The following is a 25996-nucleotide window of genomic DNA, read 5'->3' as shown; positions in this document are numbered from 1 at the left end:
CTCTAAGGGGTATGGTATGGAAACTTTTTCAATACTCTCTGTAAGAAATTCTAGTAGGAAAAGGAAACTCCCATTTTTTTTAAACTTTTCTCTATTTGTCCTTCTCCTTTTAAAAATATTTTAGATACGTTGAGGAAATGTTCTCTATAAATAGAGGATAAGTAAATTTTCCTTGTATTTCAGCTGTTTGACACTTACTGGTAGGGAAAGAGTCTCTGTCACTCAATGAATTGCTTTCGGATAGGACCAAAACATCACAACTTAGGTCTTCAGAAAAAGAAGAGTCTACATTGCACAGTGCAAGGATGCTGAGCTGGACTGGTTGTTCTGATACACCTTTGAGATGGTTCATTGGGCTCCATTTGCCTTACAAATAACAGTCTTAGAACTGGAATCATAGCTAATGGCTGTCAAGTACAGCTCCCAGCCATATTCACACCACCAAGCAAACATTATCTGTAGAGTACTCTGCTTTTGGGACTCTAACAATGCACCAGGCACTGTGCTTAGATCGTTCATAGGCTACCTCTTATTCCTACAACAACTCTCTGTGCTGATGGTTCTCAAACTTTAGAGTTCATCAGGATCTCAGGAAGGTCTTTGCAACACAGATTGCTGGGTCTTACCCCAAAGCTCCCGATTCAGTAGGTCTGGGGGGAGACCGATAATTTGCATTTCCAATAAATTCCCAGGTGATGTTGACACTATTGGTCCTGGCACCACACTTTGAGAACCACTGCATTAAGCAAAGTACTGTATCATACCTATTTTAGACCCCATACGATTAGAAAGGGTCAATTATTTATGTCATATAGAAACATTTGTACTTCTCTTACCCTCTGGGTATGCACATCTGGAGGCATATTTTGTCCATATCCCTATTAGGATTATAAGTCCCATAAACCTTTATCAACTTTACCCAATAGTTCTAAGCATTGTCTACATATTATAATCACCAAGGAAGCTTATCTAAAAATGCTGATGCCAAACTTCATCTCAAACCAATTTAGTCAGGATCTTGGGATGATGGAAAGGGAGTGAGAGGAGGAGTCAGATGCCAGTATTCCTTTAAAACCCAGGTAATTCTAATGCGCAGCCACAATTGAGCAACTCATTTGGCCTTCATTTGGTCAAATACTGCACTAAAAAATATTTAACAACTGTTACTAAAAAAAACTGTCACCCAGTTTCTTTTCTGCCTTTACAAGTCATAGCGTAGGAGAAGAATGCTCACAAGAAGATCTCAAGTGATCAGTAAACGAGGTCCAGGTTGATGGAGACCTAACAAATTCTAGTGCACAGCCTAGTTTTCAGGTTGAAATGTTATATCTGGACCTATGTCATCTTCATACCCAATATAAATGAGGATTTGTGAGCACCTTATACTTCATCAGATTCTGTTATGTCTTAGAGAATTGTCAGGGCATTAAACAGTATCCGAACCGAATGAAATCTTAGACATCATATTATAAAGGCAAAAACAGGAGTCCCCAAAAGCCACAAGAATAGTCCAAATTCTCACAGCAAATTAGTTTTAGACTAAAAAGTACACTGCCTGTCTTTGAGGTCCCTTCCAATGATATTCTTCTTGACTCTATTTGTGTAATAAAAATTAAACATAGTGAGGCACAGGTTGACGACAATCCTAGGAGAGTGAAAAGGAATAGAAAAGGAAAATGGAATGTATTTTTTTAAAGAAATAACTTGAAAACAACATGAATATAAATTCTAGGTAAGATTATATATTCTAGGTAAGATTAGGCAGATTTTTAAATGTTGTAATGATAACCTCATAATAATTATCTGCTTTATTTTCATCAGTTATGAAGTTAGACCAAAGTTTTCCATTTTTCAAGCTCAACCATCATAGGATACCTGCTGCATTCTTTTGAGTGGAGTTCACACTTTAAAATGATGTGGAGGAATGGGTAAATGTCTAAAAAACAGACACACACACGATAAAGGACAGAAAATGGGAACTTTAGAGGAAAGCATAATGACTTAAGATAGTTGGAATGAAAAACTCTTAACAACTGTCGTAAACCAGACTAAGAACTATTGTGAGAACTCACACTATAGCTCACCATTTTAATAGGCAAGAAAAAAAAGAAAAATGTTAATAAGTTGGAGTAAAAATAAGTTCAGCTTAAGAGAGAAGGCAAAACTTCAATTTTTAAGGAAGATGGCAAAATGGAAGGTACAAAATATGCGTGCGTGTGTGGCAGGGGTAGGGGACGTGGGGAGGAGATCCTTTCCATTCTAGAATTTTTAAAACAGTCAAAGAGCATCTGGCTTAGATGGCTAGGTGGTGACCCTCCTTGAGAAAAGCATCTGAGCTTTTCAGCTGCAGTGCCTTCCAACTAGCAAGTCTGAGCTGCAGAGCTTCACATCATGGCATGTCCTGTCCTCTCTGCTCGCCAGGGAAATCCCAACGCAACTCTCAGACCATGTGAATTACAGGGGCATTGAATAAAGCAAGCAGGCAGCCAAAAAAGAACACACCATCAGACAATTGGGGCAGCGCGGTGGTACAGAAAATCTAAGATGGAAACATCTGGTGTTAGAAGAAGGGGAGTGGCCACAGACACATGCCTACAAACCTGGCTCCCACCTTGCCCTTTCCTCACCATCCAAAGCCTACCAACATGTGGAATACATTCATCCCTCAGTCCCCAGGTAACAGGGCTTACTCAAAGTTACACAGGTAATAAAATACAGAGCTGGAAATGGATCCTCACTCTGCCTTGGAGAGAAGCTACGAAGATCTCACTTAATTTGTTCCAAATCATTCAGCTAGGATTCAAAGGCCTTTTGTTTTGCGTCAGAGGTAGCACCATGAGGCAGTTAAAGGGTGAGTGGTCAAATAAAGTATTACATGCCAGATTCCCAAACACTACTTTATGCCAATTTACTTCAGAAAATAGCCTGTTACGTATATTCCTAACTTGAAAAGAGAGTGAAGAAAAACTCCCAAGGAGTTTTCCCAAGGTACCCCCTTCTAGCATAAGGTGGCATTGAGAAGCAGATGTGGCTACCTGGCAGCAGCTGAGTTATCACCACTATACTTATCCTAGCAACATGAGTAGGGAATATATGCACAGCGTCTACCTGAAGGCAGAGCTTGTTTATCCTTTCCTGACATAAGGGCTTCTATGAGAAGGAAAAAATAACAAGAATTTACCAGCAAAGAAGGTGATGTTACTGTTTGTGCATAATTGTAGTGAAAAACATAAGGGAGTAATTAAACTCAGATCATCAATAAAGTCTGGATTCATTTTCTATGGTTAAAAAATAAATAAATAAACTAACTAATTAATTAATTAAAAAACAAAGCATAATTCTCTTTCTTTTTCATCCAAATATCCATGTAAACCTATACCCATTTGAGGGATTTAGATAGTAGCCCTTTGTGCTCTTACACAGTTCTATCATAGCCTCTTTAATACCTGATTGCATTTACTGTTTAGGGTCACTCTCTCCTGGTTAGAACTGAAGCTTCTAAGGAGTGGAGCCCAATCACAATTTATCTTTATATTCCCACCACCTGGCATAAGGTTTGGGCCATGGGTCACTCTCAGTAAATGTAGTTGAATAACTAACTAAATAAAAAGCCATTTAATCACTCAATTGATGTTTTTAAAAAATGACCTGACGCCTCAGATTCTTTTCAAACGTCAGTGGGCAAATCAACAGAGGGATCCAGATAAACTGCAGCCTCTGATTTGCTGCGTCTTGGGGAAGGCCTGAGATCCGGCATTTCTAACACGCTCCCAGGAATGTGACGCAGATCCATGGACTGCACATGGAGTGGCATGGCTCTAGGGTTCTTCTGGCTGACAGTTGCTGCTTCTCCAGCTTCCTTATGTGGAGAATTTTTGGTAGTTTAAGGAAAATCTAAACTTTGAGGTAAGTATAAACAAAATCACTTAGGGGATCCTCAAATTAAGAATTTAAATTATGTAGTCAAAAGAGCTTAGGTTGAAACATACAGATACAGACACACTCACACAAAGGTGAAAACAATTAATCATGATAACTAAATCATAAGCTTCAAGAAAAGACACCACTCATTTGCATTATTAGTAACTAATAGAGAAAGGAAATGTGTTCAAAAGAAAACAGTACAAAATTTCAAACCCAAAAACTACACAAACCCCAGCTCTTCCCTTTACTTCACAAAAGGCAATGCTACCATCTCAGGTTCCGTTTCCCTCACCTATTGAATGAGGATAACAGTATCCACTTCAGTGTCACTCTGCAGATCAAAGCAGCTAAAACAGACTTTGGCTCTTTTCTGACCACAGCCCAGAGTGAAGAAATCACCTTTTCAATCATGATGCTATACTACTATCTGGACATCTATAAGGACATGTATATCTGAAACACGGGATTCATGAACCCATACTTACAAACTCACGTTGACATTTTCTATGTTATATCTATTTATTTTAAAAATGTTGGTTGTGACCCACTAAAGTGATTGCAACCCATAAATGAGGCTCAATCCACAGTTGAACATTACTGAGTTAAACTGTATAAAAGTGATTTGTGTAATGTCTACATGATAGATGACAATTCTTTCTTTTCACTAATGAAAAAGTGGGCAACTGAGTCTAAACCTGACCACTTAGTAGAGGAGACCAAATCTGAGAAGGTGAAGCTCTCTGAAAAAAGTTGAGTAAAAGGAGCAAGCAAGAAGATGAATCAAATATAACAGAAATAACAATCTCCATAAGGTGACTGAGTTATGTCACAGCTATAGCATTCTCCTCATAGATGACAGGCAATTTAAACCAGCTAATGGAACCAAGTACTTAAGTACCAAGTACTTAAACCAAGTAACTGATGACTTTATTTACAATTGCACCCTCAACTTCATCTTCAGTATACATGAAAACACAAGTGCCACCAAGAAAACTGCACCAGAAAGCATGATGGTTGAAATATTTTAAAACTGAAGCACTCAGATTTAGGAAAGCATGTATAATGTTATCATTTGTGTGAAAACATATATACATCTATGCCTATATTATCATGGAGTATCTTTTGAATGGATTCCCAAGAAATTGTTAACAGCAAGTTGCCTCTAAGAAGCAGCTGACTTTTGCAACTGGAGAACAAGAGAGGAAGAGAAACTTACTTTTCATTATACAATTTTTTTACCCATCATATTTTACCCACTTATAATTTTAAAATAACACACATACATAAAACAAAAGAGAAATTTTCAGTACCTAGAAATGGGTCATCTGCAAATGTTAAGCTGAATATGGTTTTAAAAACCACCAGGAAATAGTAGGATATGGAAGAGGTCAAAAAGCCATTGCAGTAAAGCCCCATTCCATGCATCACCTCTCAGTCTTCTCAACCTATTTACTATCTATTTGTTCTTACCAAAAATATGAAAGGGATTGTCCTGATGTACTCAATGTGTTGTTCCTAGTAGAGACAGGACAAAAAGTCTGCTTATTCCTAGAGCTAAAGCCTGGGCAGCATCACTGTGTGACCACAGACTTCTGTCCTGGAGAGAGATTAAACACTCATGCAGCTATTAATAAAGCAGCTCCTGGATTCCCAGTTTGCTCCTATTCCTTGAGTATACAACCCCTTTGAGGACTCTCTGGGAGAACTGATAATTATCAGGGCAAGGCTGGGCAGTCCTGGTTCCCTGTTCTCATTGTCATCAAAATAGCAGCAACACACTCCTGCTTAAAGAACACATCTTCATCTGTAAGTGAGTAGATATGTGACTTTGACCAAGTAACTTCAATTCTTTAGTTCTCACACTAGATATTATTATACATTAGAAAATCAGCCTCTCTATTTTTCTTCCATTTTATTTCCTGCTGCTTAACTAAAAAACAAATTATTGATTCTGATTGTACTTAATTTTCTAAGCAATGCCATTTAAATGGAAGGAATAAGATTAAAAATAGTGACAAAACACAATATTGATGATGATATAGAAAAATCAGCATTCTTGTGTGTTACTCGTATATAAATAGGAGTGTTAAAGATAAAACTTTTCTCAAGGAAATTTGGCAACAGGTATCAAAAGCCTTATAAACATTTATAGTCTTTGATGCAGCAATACCACTTTTAAAAGAAGTAACTGAAGAATATACAGAGAAGCATGTGAAAGAATCTTCATCACAACAAAACATAATGGAAATAATCAGAATGTTCATCAATAACATATTGGTGAAAAAAAATCAGTTGCTGGGGTCAGCCTGGTGGCATAGTGGTTAACTTCACATGCTCTGCTTTGGTGGCCCAGGGTTCACAGGTTCGGATCCCACACGTGGACCTATCCACTGCTTGTCAAGCAATGTTATGGCAGCATCCCACATGCAAAATGGAGGAGGATTGGCACAGATGTTAGCTCAGGGACAATTTTCCTCAAGCTAAAAGAGGAAGATTGACAACAGCTGTTAGGGCCAATCTTTCTCACCACCAACAACAAAAAAATCAGTTGTAGTCAGTAACACACACAAATTGTGTAGTCATCAAAATGATGATGCTGATTTAGATCTGACACCTATTTATTCACTGTTTGAGTGTCTTCTACGTGTCAAGTATTATTCTAGACACCAGGGTAAAAATCAAGCAAACAAATATATAAAACAAACAAAAAGTGTTGGATTCATAGACTTTATCAGGAGGAGAAGAAAACTTGAAAAATTAAATTAGGCCCAGCCCCAGTGGCCTAGTGGTTAAGTTTGGCGACTCTGCTTCGGTGGCCCAGGTTTGGTTCCCTACACCGTTCTGTTAGTGGTCATGCTGTGCTGGCAGCCCACATACTAAAAAATAAGAGGAAGATTGTCATGGATGTTAGCTCAGAGCGAATCTTCCTCAGCAAAAAGTGATAATAATAATAAAAATAAATTAAACATTTAATATCAAATGGTGATAAGAACTATATGGAAATATAGAGTAAGGAAGGGGGAAGGGACTGTTAGGGTGGCAGTGGAATGTAACAATTTTAAACAGAAAGGTTGGGAAATGCCTCACTGATGTGGTATTTGAACAAAGACTTAAATCTAGTGAGGGAGTGAGTCATGGAGTATCTGGGAGAAGAACATGAAAAACTGCTTCTGACATATTATCGTGTGAGGAAAAAAGTGGGCTACTGAATAGGGTTTATAATATGGTCCTATTTTTATATAAACCTATATGTTAACAATGGTTGTCTATAGCTCATGGGATGGCAAGTGTTGGGTTTTTTTAATTCCTTCTCCTTTTGGTTTAATTGTTATACAATAAATGTGAATTACAGGCATGTATTTTTAAAAAATCAAAAGGAAGATATTTTGAAATGAATCGCAGAATCTACTCAAACCCAGTGTTTAATTTTAATGCACCACTATATTTACCCAAGCCAAAATGTAATGTCTCCGTCATCTTTCTAAATAACTTAGCTTGAAATGCTCTTTGAGATTCTCAAATTAAAAGCAAGAAGAATTATTATCCTAAAGCAGATGAAGTCGCCCTGATTTTCAAAGGGACAGTTTCAATCTACATTTAGCTAAAAGAGAATCCCTGGGTCTTCTTTGAGTTCAAAAGTGCTCATGTTTAACTGCACATAAATGGTCTGTATGAAGGTGGAACACCTCACAGCCTCACGTCTAAGCATACTGCATTTCTCCATCACATAGAGGTTTCCATTTGTTGAAAAAGGAATTCAACTTCTTAGTCAAAAACATTGAATGATTTTCAAATAATATGAAATTAGGAAGACAGTCTGGTTCTGCAAATGGACTAGAAACCAAATAGCATTTTTGAATCTACCAAGTGTCATTTGTCTTACAAAAACATAGTAATTGCTACCCAAACAACAAACCACACCATATATTTTGACTTCCAAAGATGGGCCTTCAAAATAAATAGGGCAATGAGTGAAGCCTAAGCATCAATCTTCTAGCAGCTATTCTAATATCTGCAGCCCCAACACCAAAAAGTGAAATTTTCTCAGTTTAAAAATGAAAGAAAAATAAACTATTCATGTTGTGGACAAAGAATGAGGCAACAGTCAAGAGAAACAAAAAATTTTGATTTACCACTGCAAAGGGAAGCTGGCAAACAAATATCAGTGTGCTGAGAGACTATTCCAAAAATACCCCTTTCCTTAGGGATGGGACATCACCCTGTGGTGGCCATTAAGGCCAGAAGCTTACCTTCCCTCCAAAACTGGTGGTGAAGCTGAGGGAGTGTGGTTTCACAATAAAAACACTTTAAATCGCTCTTTTCACTTATTCCATCACTCCTCTGTCTGAAAAGAGTGAACTACCCTCACTTCCAATGACAACACATCGCTCCTTCCTGATTTAGCTCAAATATGGCATATCATGTGCTCTTTGCCTGTTTAATTGCACATCTATTGGTTTCTCCTACAAGACTATAAGTTCCTTGAGGTGAGATTATTTTACTAATCTCTACATAAAGCATATAGGAGATGCTTAATAGTAACAATATTATTATAAATCATTATTACAAATCAACATATTAAATCTATATTAAATACAAACACAAATCTATACTAAACTCTGAAAGAATGAGCATATGTATTTTTACCATGGACAACTTTGCCCCTTTCCAATTATCGACATAACGTCAAGACACTGCAGTACTGGTGGATCATAGATCCTGCATGATGCCACTAGTTGAAGAGTTAAGTTAATAATATCAATCTTAAAGAAGCCACCTCATTTTGCTGTTGTCATTGTTGTTTTTACACAATATATTACTCAGAGCATGTCTTCAAGACACAGGGACTGAGTCCTCATCCCTAAGTCACCACCTGGTAATGGGAGCATCTTACCTCCAGAAACATTGCAACCCTGTGTACTGTACTTGATCTTTCTTCTGCAATAAAAGATCTGTAGACAGGTCTTAAAAGCATCTATACCCCACAATCTATCTAGAAACCCCTTCAAATCCTCCAGGAATTTTGGAGAGGCAAATCTCTTCCCCCAAAAGGAGAGATGGGAATGGAAGAGCATCAGGGAAATGAAGGAAGGGGAAGGAGAGATGTCATATGGACAGAATCTCAAAATGTTAGTGCTTAAGGTGTTGAAACAAATCTGACTTTTAACCAAGGGTGTGCATCAGAATCTCATAGGGCATTTTCTTCTACTACATATATCAGGCCCCACTTTAGAATTCTTAAATTGGAATCTTTGGGGTTGTGGGGCTGGCCCCAAGGCGTAGTGGTTAAGTTCACGCACTCCACTTCAGTGACCCAGGGTTAGTGGGTTTGGATCCCAGGTGCAGACCTGCACATCACTCATCAAGCCATGCTGTGGCAGCATCCCACATATAAAATAGAGGAAGATTGGCAAAGGATGCTAGCTTAGGGCCAATCTTCCTCACCAAACAAAAAATTTAAAAAAAAAGAATCTTTGGGATTGGGAGCCAGACACAAACATCTTGGGAAGTTCCCTGGATAATTCTGACGTGTAGCGCTGGATAAGAGTCATTGACCTCCATGAAAAACAAAGTCAGACTGAGGAACTATCCTGGATTAAAGAAGACTAAAGAGACACAGCAACTAAATCCAAATTGTGATTCCAGATAGGATCATAGACCAGAACAGGGGTATTGAGACAATTGATGAAATCTGGATAAAGTCTATACACTAATAAGTAGTATTGTGTCAGTGTGTAATCACCTGGGTTTGGTAACAGTACTGTGATTATATAAGACATCAACATTGGGGGACACTAGATAAAAGCTAAATCCTTTACACCGTTTTTCAGTGTTTGTGCAAAGTCTGAAATGAGTTCAGAACAAAAAGTAAAACTTTATTTTTAAATTTTAAGGAAAAAAAAAGTCATTGGCCTAGTCCAATAACTGCACTTCATAGATGTAGAAATTTTCAGCCAGTGTGGTAAAGAGAAACACATGGTGTAGAACCATATCAAGAAACCCACTGTGACCCCCATCTCCTACTTCTAGCTGAGGATACATTTACCACAGCACATGGCAAATTCAGTGTGAGAACTGGGACTTCTTAGGAAGGGGGAGGAAACTGGCTTTGCCCCTACAGCTTCAGAAGACTATGAAGCACGGAAGAGGGTCTTACTATTTAGGAGATGGGAAAGTTGATCAGGAACACATGAAACATCTTCAATAAAATCCAGGCTGACGGCAGCATGGATAGGCCAGTAAGCCTAGCTTAAAGATCAGCAGCAATGAAATCCCATAAAGCTTCCTTTCCCCCACTGTTGGAGCCCATTCCCCTAATTCAGGAGACGCCTTGAGGATAAGAATGGCTACAGGAGCCCAGGGGCCTTCTGTGATTTCTCCAGTCTTCCTCTTTCATGCACAAATGACTTCGAATTCTTCGCACTGAGAAATTCTTGTTACTATTTATATAAAATGATGCCAACCATTACTCACTCTCCTTCAACCCTGCCATTTCATCCAGACTGAGGCTTAGGAAACGCATAAATGCTTTAAAAATAATCAAATAGAGACACTCATTTCATTGCAAGGTGGTTGTTTTTTGGCATGATTTTTTTTTTTTTCTTTTCCAAAGGAATACTGGAGCTGACAGGTACTTGCTCTAAAAATTTACTTCACCACCTGCTAGCTGAAATATTGCTTTCATGGATTTATATTGTATTAAAAGGTCACTGGCTGTTTAAGTCTTAAACAGTTTTAATCATACTAAAAGTCTCTTAACAGTAAGAAAAGGAAGCCCAGAACAAACAGCAGCAGGGACTCTAATTAAAAGGGCCAATTCATCTAATTTTATTTGGGGTTAATTATTCAGGATTCACTCTTTGATGTGTAAGGAATAGCAATTAGTAATTTTAGTGATTTGAGAATCATTGGAGGTGTAATCAGTTAAAATGAGTGAGTGTTTACAACACAAGATGGTGAATTAGTCTCTCTCAGCTGGAGAACAGGAACATTTGGCTTCAAGAGATCAAGGCTAAGGATTTCAGACCCTAGTAATAACAGTCACTTCAAAATAAAACACATGTCAGCAGCATCCAGCATTCTATTTACTCTTAGCTAAAACAAGGCACAGAAGCTTCACGTCATTACTTTCAACCAGATCTCCAACTTTTCTCGTCTCCAACCACTTCCCTCCATTTGGCTCTCGCACCATGGTAACCATAAATGCATTACATTAGAAAAGTAATTCTACATAGATATACCATTTATAAGCAACGTAAGACCCAAAATAATCAGAGTACTCATTTATGCCATGTCTGCATCTCTAATTGACGGCTGGGCATCTCCATCTGAATTTCTAGCTCATTGCTCAAAACTAAATTAGGGTACTCTAACCAACAGTTCTACTTACCTCCACTTGTGTCCTCTATTTTTCTACTTACTTCATTACAATTCTCCCAATCACAAAGTCTAAGAGAAAACTCTTTTTCTCTTTTTTTTGTCCCACCCATCCACACTGAATATAGAAAGCTATATTAAATTATTTCGAAATTTTCAAATCCATTTACTGCTCTGCATTTCTACAGCCACTAAAATATTTAATGCCCAGTTACCTCATCTCTAGACTTAAGAAATACTCTAAATGGTTTCCATAATTCCTAATCTAGTCCTTTCCAACTAATCTTATATACTGTTGCCAGATTAAAAACTTACATTGGCCCTCAAATAGCCAAAACAATCTTGAAAAAAGGACCTAGTTGGAGGATTCTCCCTTCCTGATTTCAAAACTCACCACAAAGTTACAGTAATCAAAACATCGTGGTGCTGGCATAAGGACAGACATAAAGAGCAACGACATAGAATAGAGAGCCCAGAAATAAACTCTCATATATATGGCCAATTAATTCCATGGCAACTGTGTTGGAGTTTGAGACAGTGATGGCTTGGGAATACTAGTGCTTGGTAAAGCCCCTGCTCCAGGCTTCCCAAGATCTGACAAGACCTCATCCTGGACAAGGATAATCCTGAAACAGGATGGGCCTCTTATGAGAAAATGGAGAGCAACTTAGAAGCTCAGTTCACCATATACCTCCCTAGCATGCTCTGGTGAGTATGCATTCTCTGAAATTACTGCTGCAAACAGGAGCTCTCGAAGTTTTGCACTTCGGAATATTCACTTTTGCTAAGCCACGTACCCAGTGATCCGCCTAACTAGCTTCCTTGACTCCAAGAATTTGCTCATTCCTTTCTCTCCATCAAGACGTCCCTTGCCACTATTTCTTCATATTGGAACCCAAGCTATTCTTGGAGGCCAAGGTCATCTGCCAACCCTATACATCCTTCCTCGCTGCCCCCAGACAAAGGCACCTTCCCAACGCTCACCCTCTGGAGCACTTCTGGAGCACATTCATGGTGCATCTTGTTGATAATACAGGAGCCATTTCCTTTACTGAACCTCGTGTTCCGTGAGGGCACACAGCATGTACGATTCATCACTCTAGCTCAATAGCATCTTTTCCCATGTTTCACAGAGATGAGATAGAGAAGAGTTAAGAAAGATTTGCCAAGCAGGTATATGCATGAATTGTTGACAACTACAAGTTGCATCCCAGCCAAATCAACTATTATTTAAAGGAAGAACTTGAGTGCCTATCACTCTCAAAATATGTGTATGTATGTGGGATGTGTGCGTGTGTGTGTGTGTGTGTGAGAGAGAGAGACAGTGAGAGAGAATGAAAGAGAGGTTGAAAGACTGAAAGAGACTCAAGTGAACATCCCCATGGGGATGATTTCTACAAACGGAACCTGCTCTTGACTTGATCAGTGACTCAGTTAGGTGACTTAGAGATAGATATATATAAAAATATCACTGTGGTATTAAAATACTTCACTTCCAGTCACATCTGAACCATTTACTAGCTGTGTGAACTTGGGCAAATTATGAAACTTCTGTGTCTCAATTCTTTATTAGTAAAATGAGAGTACCAGCACTTATCTTCTATGCCACCCAGGGTTCTATAGCCCCAGGTAGATAATTTTAAGAACACTTTTAAAACCACAAATGTCCTACACAAATATAAATTATTTTATTGTGATGTGATTATCTATGCAATGTGACCATAAACGTTTTCTTCATATTTAGAAACTCAAATACAAAGTGTAATTATTTACTGAGTATATTCTACACTCTTAACATGGTTCTTCATACAGTAGTTCCAAAGAGCTAAGGGTAAAGGCAGAGAGGGAAAGAAAGTGCAGGGTTGAGGGCATAAGAGTGTAACTAAAACAACAGCAAAATGAAGTCCTAGCAGCCAAATAAACAAATACTGTGCTCTCTCTGGAATGTTTAAAAATCTTGGAAAGGAACCATGGAAGGAGCCCTGAGGTGGCACTAACTTGGCACATCAAAAGCTCCTGCAACCGATTAACTCGGCATTTCCTCGGGTCTGGGAGTATTACTAGGTCAGGTTTTTTTTTGAATGGACAAACTGTTCTTGAACAATTTGCAAGACATAAACAAGCATTGTGACGAATCAATCAAAGAGGTCAGTTTGATCCTGAAAATCCAGTGAAATAGCCAAGTCAAAACAACAACCACCACCACAACCAGGCAGTCAGACAAAAAAGAGCCTCCCCAAATCCCAAAGCTCTTTGCTTAGTTCTGGATAGGTTCTTCTTGGCCCACTTTGATCTATAAACCCACACTCCGACATTAACAACGGGCAAGACCCACATCAGTAGCAAACTTCAAAAGGCCTCCAAAATCTACTAGATGCTTATCATTTACGAACTCATGGTTTTTTTTGAATTAGAATAGAGAATTTTAAAAATAATCACTTGAAAAATCAAGTTTTGTCTCTAGGGAGGCACTCCAAGAAAAACCCCATTCCTTGTATTTCATTCACTCTGCTTTCTTCACTCCCTCAGATTAGGAAGTCATGTGACGGAAGTCCCAAATGCAAAGCTTGGTGACGTGTTCTGGGCAGAAATTCAGGCACCTTGTTAGTTTAGCAGACCTGGTCTGGCTTCCCAAAGACATAATTTAGCTGAGGGAGGAACTCGTCTCCTCCTCCTGCTTCATTTGGCCAGCCGCCTCGGAAGGTCTTTCATTGCGGAGGGCAATGGATTTATTGCTCCCTTTTATTCCTCCAACGGTAGTTCCACTTCTCTGAGCTTCAAGTTCAGTGAGCTCAGCCTTGGCATTCAAAGTTTGCCTATGTCTCATCCTTAAGAGCATTTGTCTCAGGTACGTTTGCCAAGGACATGGTGGCAGTTCCCTTCCTGGCACTTGAGTCTGCAATATTATGTTTCTTCTTACAAACAGACCCATCCCATCACTTGCGTTACCTCTCCAAGTCCTACTGGTGCTTTCATGGTTTAACTGGCATTAATGGTACAACTTTATAAACTCAAAAAGTCATCATATTAGAAGGGAATTAGAATGGAATAAGGAAGTCTGCAAGTCTACAGATCAGCAAACAATGGCAAAATCCAGCCCATCTCCTGTTTTTGTAAATAAAGTTTTACTGGAACACAGCTAAAGTCACTTTTACTTATCATCTTGTGCTGCTTTTGTGTTTTGTGGGTAGAAGTGAGTAGTTGAGACAAAGACCTTATGGCCAGTAACATTTAAAATATTTTCTATCTGGACTTACAGAAAAGTTTGCCATCCTTGGTCTAGTCCTTGAGCTCATTTTACAGATGAGAAGATTATGATTCAGTAAGCTTAAACAATGTTCCAAGGGTGTAAGTAAAATTTTCAAAGCACAATAACTAGGGCAGTGCTGGGCATATGGTGCATGCACACTGAGTAAATACTAGTTCTCTCCAGTGTCTGACAGGAAATTTTATGTTCGTTTAATGTGGAACAGTGCTAAGAGGATTCTTTTTTAAGACAATATTGTTGCCCTTGAGAAATTCATTGTCTAGAGGAGAGAAAAGACATATAAATAGATAATTTCAACATAGCATTGTGTGTATGTTTTCTATTGTTGCTGCAACAAATTATCACAAATAGTTGTTTAAAACAACACAAATTTATTATCTTAAAGTTCTATACACAAGAAGTCTGTCATGGATATTGTGGGGTTAAAATCAAGGTGTCAGCAGGGTTGCATTCCCTACTAGAGTCTCTAAGAAGAGTCCACTCCCTTGGTTTTCCAGCATCTAGAGGTCACCTTCATTCCTAGTCTTGTGGCCCTCTTCCTCCATCTTCAAAACCAGCAAAGGCTATTGAGTGCTTTCTCATATCACATCACTCCACCATCCACTTCTACCATCTTTGTGGTACCAGTGGGCCCACCCAGATAATCTAGGAAAATTTCTCTATCTTAAGGTTACCTGATTAGCAACTTTCTTTAATTCCATCTTCAATCTTAATTCCCCTTTGTCCTGTAACCCAACATATCCACAGGTTCCAGAGATCAGGATGTGGACATTTTTGAGGGCAGAGGGGAACAAATTATTGTGCTAACAACAAGTGCCATAAGAAGGGAAGAGTGCACAAAGTGGACTCAAAACATCAAAACAGGGGCAAAGCCAAGACAAGAGCCAAAGCTCTTTCATGGTACAAATTTTCTGGAGTTTCCCAGTTTTCTGAAAATTTCACCATATTTCAACAAATTTTTATTTTTATTTTTTTTTATTGCAGTAACATTGGATTACAACATTATATAGCTTTCAGATGTACATCATAATATATTTCGAATTCTGTGTAGATTACATCATGTTCACCACCTAAAAACTAATTATAGTCCATCACCTCACATGTGAGCCTAATCACCCCTTTTGCCCTCCTCACCCTTCCCCTCTGGTAACCACCAATCCAATCTCCGTTGCTATGTGTTTGTTTGTCATTTTTATCTTGTACTTATGAGTGAGATCATACAGTATTTGACTTTCTCCCTCTGACTTATTTCACTTAGCATAATATCCTGAAGGTCCATCCATGTTGTCACAAATGGCCGGATTTCATCCTTTCTTATGGCTGAGTGGTATCCCATATAGTATAAATACCACATCTTCTTTATCCATTCCTCCCTTGATAGGCTTCCAAGTCTTGGCTATTTCAACAAATTTTTAAATTCAAATATATTATTTAAATTAGTTCCATTTGGTTCCATACACATTGTTCTTTTCTTTTTGCAACTATCATCTTGATATCACATTTAAGAAAAGAAACACCCTGTTAGATATTACATTGAGGAGTTTTAGGAGCACGTTTGAGCTAGAATTTCAGCAAAACCAGTTACATACTCTCCCTGTGGGATTGCTTGTCTTAGGTCCATTTTGCCGATAAGGAAACTCAGAAAGACTAGGAACCCACCCACACAGACGACAGCTAAGACCTAGAGAAAGTGACTTCACCTCTCTGAACTTCACAAACAGAATAAAAAATGGTAGTGCAGCATTTTTGTGATGAGGTATATGGCAATGCCTTAAAAAGGGGATGATAAAATCTATTACACTGAGAAAAGTGAATGTTATGATTTAGCAAAAAGGTGGAGATATCTACAGCATATACTTGAAATGATGGAAACATTTGTTTTCAAGCATATTTAGCTCTTTAGACAAAAATATAACTGAGACTAAAAGACACACAAAAAAATGTGCCTTTACTGTTATTACGATCTGAAAGAAAAATTACAAGTTTGTTTAGAAAAATATGAAGAGTTTCACAGAAACATTAACAAAGGTATATCAATAGGACGGAGCTGCACTTACAAATGCTGAGGCATAACAGCGAAAACTGAAGAGAAATTGCCTGGTTTGAGAATGTACGAGTGCCAAATAACTAGAAGTATTCAAGTAGAGGCAAGAAGACGACTTGACATGAATATTATAAAGGAGATCCGAGCTTTATAAATCCAAGAAACCCAGTAAATGGCCTTTAAAAGCCCTTTCAACACGGATATGTTTATGATTCCAAGGCTCAAAGTACAAGGGCCAATTAATGGCAAAAAGAGACTCAGGATTCTTTTTAACAGGAATAGTCAGAAAATGTCCCTTGATGCCATGACATGACAGTTACCCTAACTGCAAGTAGGTGCTTACCAGGGAGAGCACATAAAAATAATTCTCTAGGCAAGACCAGGCAAAAAGCAACTTGTAATGTGGACAATACCTATGCCTGGCCTTGATTCCCATGTCTCACTGCCCCATTAAAAATGAAGCTATTTATATTCAGAATTTCCCAAAAAGTTATATTCTACTCAGTCTCAGGCCATAATTCTACGAAGGACAAATGAGTGCTCACGCAGCGGGGTGAAGGGGAGCACCTAGGCTGTTAATCCTTGCAAAGCCTACCCCCCAGGATTCTATCAACTTGCTTCACGGAAATAGCCTATTCCCTTTGACTTAATAGGTATATAAAGATCTGGCAGAAAGGTTTCAAAACATGTGAGAACTTTCTGACCTGGCCCTTGTTAACTGAGATGGAGTTGATGCAACAATATTTCTTAAATTAAGGTGTACACATTTCCACCCTTTACAATAAAAACCAAGGAAAATACCAAATTACCAAGACGGAAAATTCCCACCGAAAACAACTAGAGCTACCCAGAAGAGAAAAACAAGCCATTCAGTCACAGGAACTAAACACCCTCCTCTTAAGAGAAAATATACACACGTTCCCACGCAGAACCCTTTCCTTGTGAATAGAGCTAAAGGTGCAGGAAATAGTTTGATAGAGACATTATATTACTTAGACAAAAATGAACTGGATTATCTGTTTGTTTATTAGATTATGGCTTTAGGCACATTGTTCTTAGCTAAGAGCTCTTGACATGAGCCGACACACACATTCTTTGGAAGGAAGGCTTTTGTGAGAGTATTTTGTGGTACTTAGGCTCTTGAAAAGACTTGTGAAAGCCGTCACACCAGAGGATTAAACCCAATCTTTGGGGTCACCACATAAGAGAGTCCAGTTCACTTCACACAGCCTTAACCAGGACATGTGAGCTTTCTTGGACATAACACCAAATGGTTCCAACTCATTCACTGTGGAATTTCTCATGTTAATCCCCACCCACTCGTCTTAGTCACAAACCAAATACAAGATCCTAACTGCCCATGGATGAAAATGAAAGCAGAGTATTCCAGAAATGGAATTCAACTAGGTTTCATTTCTATCCGTCACTAAAGGGAAAGATATACTCTTGGCCTTATTTTTATTTAAATTTCAGTCAGGAATATTCTTAAAATAATAAATTCTCAGAACATATCACACTACATGTTCTGATTCCATACTTTCTTAACTGGATAAAAGATCATGGCAACTCTCTGGATTCTAGTTTGTTTTTGTTTGTTTGTTTTCATTGTAAGGTTTTCTCAGCCTTGAATTGGGTCTGAAATTAGACCAGGGTGTGGAATTCAAAGTCTCATTTTAAGCTTCCTTAACATTTAAAGGACGCTGAATGGCAGCTCATCCCAAACCAACAGAGGTATAAATGTAAGAAGACCACTTGTGTCTAGAAACAGAAGGACTTCTGACACTTCGTTCAAACACCTGCTGCCTTTGTTTCTCTGATAATTAAGGTGCTGGGCTGTGGCATACCCCTTAATCGCCTCAGTTATAAGATAGTATAATAGTTATTGGTCTATCCCTGTAGTCAGTGATTTATCTGTCTTGCTGCTTTGTTGATTATTGTCTATGAAATCATTTGAAATCATGATACTTCAATGTTTCATCAATCACCAATATTTTAAAGAAAGGATTTTTTGCTCTAAAACGTACAGAAACTGATAAAGTACACCTCGATAGTTGCTCTTCCTTTTTCCTAAATCATCCAGTTGTAGACTTGTGTAGACCAACGTTGTGCAACAGAAATTTCTGCAGTTTTGGAAGTGTTCTATATTGTGCCAATACTTATTATGTGTGGCTGTTGAGAGTTTGAAATGTGTCTAGTGATTGAAAGACTAAATTTTTAAATTTTATTTGTTTAATTAATTTACATTCAAATTCCAATTTGTAGCGACCACATCAGACCTTGCAGATTTAGTCATATTATACTTAAAATGATTCCTTCCACTCCCTATCCCCTCAAAAATATTCTTCTATAAAAGCAAGATATCCAACTTTTCTGTCTGACTCAAGATTTCAATAACAAATAACTTAAACTTTATTAAAGATTTTAGATTAAGAGCTAGAAAGATGAACACACAGCTGCATTTCCACTTATTTAAATAAAGTAATACCTTTGGGAAGAAGAATTATGCCTTGCTTTCTTTCAAAACTCCAATACTGTGTGAAGACCACTTACAAATGAGAGACTGTGAATGGGAACAGTTTTCTTAGTGTGCACCGGAAAATGCAAAGTAAAAAGCAACACAGTGAACGGACCCAGGCGCCAGTGCTGGCTCTTCCATGGGCTTGATGTAAACCTGGGAAAAATCCCTACACAAGACAGTTCTCATGCTTCATAAGGACGGTACAATGACCAAATTACAGAAAGGAGGCAAAAGTTTCTCAGTAAAGTCTAACACAGAATAGGCAATGAGCAAAAGTTGGTTAAAGCTATTCTCCATCTCACCAAAAGGTGGATGAGCAAGACATCTGTACAGCTGGCAACGTTTCTACTCAGATCTTATCCCAGCCATGGCGAGCTAGCATGCTGCTCAAGTCTTCCGACACAGAAGAGAGCATTTCACAAAATTAAGTTAGCCAGAACAGGACTCACGCAAGTCCTCTTTTTAAGGATATTGCAAAGGTGGCTGAGAAAATCTAAAATGAAATTGGCAGGCGGGAGGTGTTTACACAGAATAGATAGACACTATTGGAACAAAACATGCATGCGTACACAATAAATATATAGTAAAAGATAAAATTAATGAGTAAATGTAATCTTATTCATTAACTAGAACTGGAAAAACACATAAGTCATTTAAAAAATTGATTTAGATCCTCACCTTAAACCAAATTTAGTTCCAGTTTGGTTAAAAGCTGAATATTAACAAAAAAAATAATTGAAACTAACTTGTACATGTTTCCACATTGGAACAAAATGGAAAATAAACGCCCAGTAAGGTAATATACACATACACTTTTAGATAAAGCTCATATAAATTTTGTAAAGATGCTAATACAATAATACACAAGTGAGTTAAGAAAAACATTTCAATGAAAAGGAGATCCATGTGAGAGGCAGAAGGGCATTAGGCTGAACACTGGAATTTAGAGTAAACCGCGAACATGCCACTCATTAGCTTCAATACATTAGGCATATTACTTAGTGTCTCCACTAGTTTCCCCATCTGAAAAATGAGAATAATTTTAATAATAATAATAATAATATCTATTTTAAAAGTTAGTTTAAAGAAGTAGAAGAGGTAATGTGTAAAGAGAATTTAGCACAATGGCTGACCAAATGTCCCAAATATAAAACTGGTTTACAAATATGTGGAAAAAGTTGCCATATTAATAATTTAAGAAATGAAAAAGTATTTTCTCATAAAATTGGCATGTTTTTAAAAAATTATCAGCATACGGTTAAACAGGCATTATCATGTATTACTAATGGAAGTATAATTTGATAACTTTAGGATAAAAATTTGGTAAAATAAATCCAGAGCTTTAAAAATCCATCATACCACTTGATCTAATAATTCCGTATATGAGAATCAATCTGATATACTGTTTGGGACGATAGGAGTGGAGAGATGGGGGTGGAGGGGATGGGGAAGCTACATACACAACACTTTAATAGAGAAAAACTGAAAACAACCTAAATTTCCCATGTTAGAATATTGGTGTCATGGACATTAAAATCCTACCTCTAATACATTTGTTATAAGGCTAGGTATATATAAAAATTATCAACAATAAGGGTATAGCTATTTAAATCTGACTCAATAAATGAAAAACATGTATTGTCCCTTTTATATCAATTACAAAAATAGGCAAAACTAATCTATGCTGTTAGAAACCACAATAGTAATTTTCTTGAGGAAGTAGGGTAGTCTGGGATATTGGTAAAACTCTCTTCTTGATCTGGGTGTTTTTTACACAAAAGAGCTCAATTTAGGAAAATCATTGAACTGTACATTTATGATATGTGAACTTTTCTATATGTGTACTATATTTTATAAAATGTAAAAAAAATACTTGAAGGAACCATACCAGTACGTTCATTATTGAGTGATGAGAGTATGGTTTGTAATTTCTTTTATGAAACATCTTGTATCATCTGTATACTTTTATGTTAAGAGGACTATGGGAAGTGAGAAATGCATAGTAGCACCTCAAGAGTCTTCGGGTTGGAGGAGAAGACCAGCTCGTTAAACCACAAACTCATCCTTGGATCTTTAGGTTGGAGCTTAAAAATTCTTCAGTGGGAAGGAGCTCACCCCTTCCTAAGATAGCCCATTCTATCTTTGGATTACTCTGTCAGAAGCTGTTTTGCCCTATATTGAATGGAAATCTGCTCCTCTCCTATTTCTGCCTTCTGGTTTGTCTCTATCCTGTGGAGCCCTCCAAATCTCACTCTGGGACCCCTGACCACTGTCTTCTTGAAGTTACATTGCAACTTCTTTCAACAGTTCCTCATAAGACATAGTGTCAAGCACTCTCTCCATTTTGGCTGATTTTCTTTGGATGGCATTATCTGTTTTAAAACAGAGTGCTCAGAATTGAATACCAAGTCTCCCCGTTGAGGTGTGGCTAGAGGGGAGTAAACTTAGACATGAGGTGAGCGTTACTCCACTAATGGACACTCTTTGCTCTCTATCGTTAATTCACATTAAGTTTATCCAAGGAACACATACCCAATCACACAAGTTCAGAAATCACCAACTGGTTCTTCACCATCTTAATCATGCTCCTTGTTTTCAACACTTTACCAATGTTCTTCACAAATAAAAGTTGAGAAGTGAAATTTACACATATGGTTTTAAAAACTAAGAACATGGTGTCCTGAAATTTTACCATGTTTATAAGTCGTAAATGAAGAAGGTGGAATAGTCTATTTTCCCTCTCCAGGAACAAAATCACTGCTGATAATGAGGCCAATGGATTAAGGAGGATGCTGTTGCAACAGTACCTGGCCCTGGAACAAGTCAAGATTTCTGCAACAAACAAAGCTTGGTTTTCAAGTCCCATTCTCTCAAGGATGAGAAGGTTCACCTGGAGATCAGTCATTTAAAATTTTCAAAGGACAAAGCAGAGAGAATACCTAAGGACCATCTCATTCAATCTCTTTGTATAGAATGGATGAAACTCAGTCTAAAGTAGACTGCCATTCTCAAGGGTATATGGATAATTTGTGAGGAGAGCTCTAAACAGCCTTGAAATCTACACTCCAACCCCAGCCAAAGTCTAAGAACTATGTACCCTTTTTCTATGGATCTTGTTCAGATTCAAAAACAAGAAAGGCACATACCCAAAAAAGTTGGTGTTAGCATTGATGAATAGAAAGATGTCTTAAAATTAATGAAGCAACTGTTTACTTTCTAAAAACTTTCATCATAAGGCAGACAAAACTAAAGCTAGAATTTTTACACATTTGACTAACTTCTCAATGTGCAGGAAATGATTTCATCAAACTGCTGCTGTGAAACTGTCAACCATCTCTCTGGCAATCTTTCCTTGAATGTAGACATTCCAATTTTAAGCAAAAGATTCATGAATACAAGAAAAGTAAAAACTATTGACTAAAACAGAACATGATGTAACTGAGGCATTCTCTTGATCTCAGAGTGAAGGCTCCCAAATGAAAAGTATGCTCTTAATCTGATTCTATTGATAATAATCAGACATTAAAGTTCAGAACTAGGTTTGGTGTGGAATATTATGAAACCCTATCTCTCCCTTGAGGTCACATTAGACTAGACAGGTTCTCGTGAAAATAGATTCCCAGAATTTTCTTTCCCATGGTTTTTATTGTAAAATGTAAAACTATACTTAAGAGAATTATTTTGGAAAATGGAGCTAATAAAGCAGGTTTGCTGGAAAACTCAGTACTGAACAGGAAGGAACACGCTTTGAGCAATGGGAATCAGGAACCAGCACAGACATTCTTCTCCCTTCCTCCTATTAATGGAGTGTTCTGAGGCACACTAGTGCCTGAGGCCTTTGTGAAGATGTGCTGTAAAACCAAGCAATCAGGTGCACCTATTAGGGAGCTGTGGTCGGCTTCGTAACATACCCCTTTATATATGCTTGTCCTCCTTCCAAGTCCCACTCGTCTTTTTCCCTCACTCCTGCTTCCTTGAGTCTGCTTGTTCCAGTCAAGCAACAACCACTTTTGCCTCAGGCTCTGTTTTCTAGGTAATCTGTCTAAGACAAACACTTACTTTGCACTGCACTTGGTACACAAAGACCACTTCCTCCACTTAGGGAATGGGAAAAAATCAGCATAATAAAGGGTTTTTAGAGAGTGTGTTCAACCTGGGCTCATTTCAGTATCTTTACTTACAGTACTTTTTAAAATAAAACCACAACTCTGCTATAAATAGAATACTAAAAGATATTCTACATAATTTAAGAATGCTAGTTGTTTGCTTTCAGTGCAAAATGATGGCACTAGTTTACCTGACTAGGTAACTACAGTAAACTCAGACCAACCTGGGGTCTCGCCCAACCAAATATGCCACTTAGAGTTTAAACGCTTATCCAATAACACTCCCCTATCGTGCCACCAAAGCTAAGCCTACCTCCAGAAACAGAGAAACAGGCAAACCAAAAGAATGCATTTTCTAGTCCCCTCTACTATAACACAGCCACACCTATGCTCATGCAAAAGCCACAAGATCAATAAATACCTTTCAAAAGAGGCCTCCTAACACGTTCTTCATGGTTGATTGAAAGGAATCTTTTAGACACGCTTACTAAAGATGAAAATTTACAATAGCAATTAACTGATATGATATCTGAGATTACCTTCAAAATAATCTTAGGTGGAGGAGAAGGATAGGTATATAGATGGAGCAACAGAGACCTAAGTCAAATCACTGCCCGAGTTGGATAATATATTCATAGAGGTTCACAATAGTATTCTTATTACTTTTGTATATGCTTGAATTTTTCCATAGTAAAATGTTTAAAAGATGAAAAGTCTATGTTTTTTAAAAGTTATGATAGCAAGCCCCACAATCTTAAGGCTAAGAAAGGTAAAGCAGCTTAACTGTGTTCACTTCATTTCTTATTTAAACGCACTGCCCTCATCTTGTTTTATAAAATAAAAAAGTAGACAACTCTTCAGGATCAAGAAAAAGCCCATCTTCAAGCTAGTCTCAGTCACTATATTTAATGTTTCATGTGGGTTGGAAGTGCCTTAAATCTCTGCTGAATCTTTTATACACATCCACAATTTACCCCATATCCGAGTTCCCCTTCAATTATCTCTTCAGAAGCTTAAAAAGGCGCCTAGTGGATGAAAAACTAATAGTACCACTTGGTTCATATTTACTGGAAACTGTTTGCACTGGAAATCTAACTTGTGAACGCCTGAGGTAACTGTGCAAGTACAATATTTGCATTTGCCTAAGGAAATGAACTAAAAATACAAAACCTACTGCTTCATATATCAGCTCATGGCTTAATACCAATATGCTGCACACAACTATCATTAATAATGTCATTATTATTTGGATAGCACCAATCCAGTGACCTCAAAAGATAAGGGGAACACTACCGGATTTTAATTCTCAAATCATTGCCCTGAGGAATACAAGTGTTGGGAGAACTGACACTTAATGTGATTCCAAACATGGGAGCATTTCACATGCTTAGACCCATCACAGCGCAAAGCTAATATTCCACTCTCAGTGGGGAAACTCTATTGAGACAAATTCCAGCAGTTTAACGGCTTTTCCTCTCTTTGAAAAACAAGACATAATTAGAATTAGATTGGCACCCAAATGTCCCAATATCCCAGTACATTTTTCCTATGCACTAGGAACTTTTTAAAATTCCATTATTTAACTGTACAACAAGACGGCAAGTTTAGAAAGGGGAGGTTGTAGACTAGGAAAAGATCTTACTGCCATGGCACGAACCTCCTACCTTACTGAAGTCTCTCCTCTCCCAGATCTCTCAGGAACAGTATTGTCCAGATTCAACTCAAAGACTTCAGTACCTTTTGAGGAAGCCTGCTCCGTTTTTCAATAGGACCAAACTCTGGGGAAGATTCCATCATTCCACATCTACCGCTCGTAGGCATTCTGAATGTTCAGAGAAAACTGAATGCTTCTTTTAATGGTTCTCAAAATGATTCTCTTCCACTGTAAAATTCTACGATTCTTTAGTAAATTTCTGCTTTAGATAGCCAAAGGTAGTGCCAGAGTTTCTGAAGAGTGAAAGCAAATACTAGAGCTGCCTAATTTTCTACACGGACTAACTCCAGCTCTGGCTAGTTACCTCTTGCCCTTTCCTCAAAGGATTCAGGAACTAAGGGACTGCTACATCACTATATAAGCAATCTTAAAAGCAAAGTAATTATGGACTATTATCACGTCACTCCATGCACTTTTCTTCGTTGGACTTAGTTTCTTTTCTCATAAATCAACAGGAATTTCCTAACACCCGAGTTCCATTTTTTTAGCTTATTTATTTGTTCAATGTGCTCAGATTCTTCTTAAACTCGAGAGTCAAGGGTGGCTCTGTTATCAGTGGCCAAAATAGACGCAACGCTTCTTTGAAATATCATGGAATGTCTTCACACCTTTCAGCATATCCACATGCACCAATCCCCAGCCTGACGCCCATCTGCCAAATCCCATTCAAAATTAACCAACAGTTCAAGTCCAGCACAAAAGTCGTCTCCTCCACTAAGCCTTTGCTGATTTCTTCATTCAAATTATTTTCTGTTTTCACTGCATTCTCATAGTAGATTACCTGTGTCTCCCTTATAGCATTATCACTTTCTGTTTTATAATTATATCCATATCTACTCACCTGTAAGCTCCCTGTTGGTGAAAATTATGGTTGATTTCTATGTCCCCCAGAGCGGTTTTTCACATATTTTTGACCATGACCCAGAATAAAAGATGCATTTTGCACCGAGATCCAGCACATACACAGTAAGTACATGCATACACACAGACACACATGCATGCATAACTGAAGTGTTTGTTTTCACTGGTCATTATCACAACCCAC

General features: G+C 37.9%; 1 protein-coding gene across 14 annotated transcripts in view; it reads right to left on the bottom strand.

Moving 5' to 3' along the window:
- Window positions 1-25996, bottom strand: part of LPP (LIM domain containing preferred translocation partner in lipoma) — a 637546-nt gene that overhangs the window by 350016 nt on the left and 261534 nt on the right. The window lies entirely within an intron of this gene.

Source organism: Equus caballus, chromosome 19 (assembly GCF_041296265.1).
Source record: "Equus caballus isolate H_3958 breed thoroughbred chromosome 19, TB-T2T, whole genome shotgun sequence".
Lineage (NCBI taxonomy): Eukaryota > Metazoa > Chordata > Mammalia > Perissodactyla > Equidae > Equus > Equus caballus.
Note: the sequence above shows the minus strand (reverse complement) of the source record. Positions and strands in the feature narration are given on the sequence as shown.